Source organism: Diaphorina citri, unplaced genomic scaffold (genome assembly GCF_000475195.1).
Source record: "Diaphorina citri unplaced genomic scaffold, Diaci psyllid genome assembly version 1.1 scaffold1576, whole genome shotgun sequence".
In the NCBI taxonomy this organism is placed as follows: Eukaryota; Metazoa; Arthropoda; class Insecta; order Hemiptera; family Psyllidae; genus Diaphorina; species Diaphorina citri.
Window position 1 is genome coordinate 3,207 of NW_007379002.1, and position 2,108 is coordinate 5,314.

At 33.0% G+C, this 2,108-nt stretch overlaps 1 long non-coding RNA gene across 1 annotated transcript; it reads right to left on the reverse strand.

Moving 5' to 3' along the window:
* Positions 1-354: 354 nt before the first annotated feature.
* LOC103516469 lies at positions 355-1,217 on the reverse strand. Its single transcript, XR_541771.3, has 2 exons — positions 1,044-1,217; positions 355-408 (listed from the first exon to the last, which is right to left on the reverse strand). It is a non-coding gene; the product is annotated as an uncharacterized LOC103516469 (long non-coding RNA).
* Positions 1,218-2,108: the final 891 nt, after the last annotated feature.

Genomic DNA, 2,108 nt, shown 5'->3' on the forward strand with positions numbered 1-2,108 from the left:
CCTCTTCACAATTTTTGAAGAATTTAATTGTCTTATCTAGCATGTCTAGTATTGTCTTATCTAGTATTTAATTGTCTTATCTAATAAACTCCTTTTAAGACTCGTAAATAATGCTTCATCAAATTACAACAGTCACTTGATAAACGTCATGAAAATATGTTTGTGCTGAGGCTAAGAACCTCTTCACAATTTTTGGGGAATTTAATTGTCTTATCTAGTACCTATGTCTAGTATTATTGTCTTATCTAGTATCTAATTGTCTTATATAGTATTTAATTGTCTTATCTAATAAACTCCTTTTAAGACTCGTAAATAATGCTTCATCAAATTACAAATACTTACCTATGTGTCTTCTAACCCGAGAGACCAACAATCATCAGATGTGAACTCACTCCATACCAAGTTAGTCTGGGGAAAAAAAAGTTGAAGATAAATGTAAGTAAGTTAAAAAATAAAATAAAAATAATAATAAAAAGAAAGTAAAAAACTAGGTTGGTGCCTACAATAGTGGAGTTTTTTTTTCCAAGCCCTTCAAATCATATTGGGCTTTTATTCCAACTCACCTTCTTATGGGATTTCAAGTACCTAGTTCAAGAGGGTAATTGTTGTCCTTTCAAGGCTGATGTCTCCCTTGTCCCCAAACTAAAATTATAGACAGGGCCCCAAACCCTTAAAATATACCTGTGGAGTCCTGAAGTTCCTGGGAGCTGCAGGGTTGAATATACCTACATTAGTGCAAAACGAGTACCTGTGTACCTAATTTTAAGTAGGTAACAGGACTTTACATTTTTATGTCTGTATACCATAGCTCTTAGGTCTGAATTTGGTTGGCTGATGACAGGTTGATGTGTCCTCGAGTCCTTGCACCCCAATTGAACCCTCACTAAATGACGTGCGTGGACAGCCCTTCTGATAAACCACTCTAGTTCAAGATTTTATCTAGCACTGACTAATAGAAGAAGACAGTGTAGGTAAACAAAATTGTTATACAGTAATGGAATAGCAGTTATTCGGTAAATGACCAAAGTTGTTTCAATACTTACAAAGATAGAGAGGACTGTGGTCAAAGTTAAACAAAGGGAATCACTTAAATACATTTTGTACTATCTTATCATGAATTTGCTATTAGTAGAACACCTACCCACTTATTATACGGATTATACCCACGTCTATCCTATCCTATCCTATTTTTGAAATTTTCATTTGCCCATTTTCTTTTGTTTTCTTATATCAAATAAATTCAGTGTTGCCGGATCATCCTTCTTGGAATTACCGTACACTACTAGGAAATACCGTACATTTTTACTCCCCCTGGCCGTAATGAAGCGTCTCCACTGATTTAAGCTTGGCACATTGTATAACTCACAAAATTGTACGGCGTTCATAGAATTTCTACGTCCCAATTTGTGTTGAGGTAGTTCGTACGTTCGTAGTTTGTATTTTTTGCATTGCATGATTGCACTCTATCTTTATGCCACTTGAAAGAGGGATTTTTTTTTTCTTTTCCAAAACCAAATTTATAATTAGGTAAAACTGATAAAATATTATACCTATCAATTATTTATCAATTTTTTTATAGGTAAGGTAGATTTTTGCTGGGAATTCAATCAGCTTTTCTCTCATGAGTTTGATCTTTGATATTAGACAGTCACCCACCCAGAAACCAAACATGAACAACTTCAAATGAAATAAAAACAATTGGAAATACACGACTTACTAAAGTTAGGTGGGTAACGTTATTATTGAACAGAAATTTACATATTGTACATCTCTACGTAAAAAATAATTACATTTTCTCATGAAAGACAGAGAGTTGGGAAAAAGAAACAATTTGAGAGAAGTACCTACGTAAAGCGTACGGTTGAACGAAATTTACATTGGTAATGTACAAAAAAGGACTGTGACCATAAAAGTTCCAACGGACTGGATGAAAATCGACTGGAATTAGTGTGATAAAAAAAATAGACTAACTTTGTACTATTTCTATTCTAGCATTTTTTTTTTATTTAGATTTATTATAGTCTAGCATTTTTATTTAGGTAATAAATAGGTACAAAAAAAAAAATCTAGCAAAAGGTTACAAGGTCCATAATCTTCAGAATAGAAAA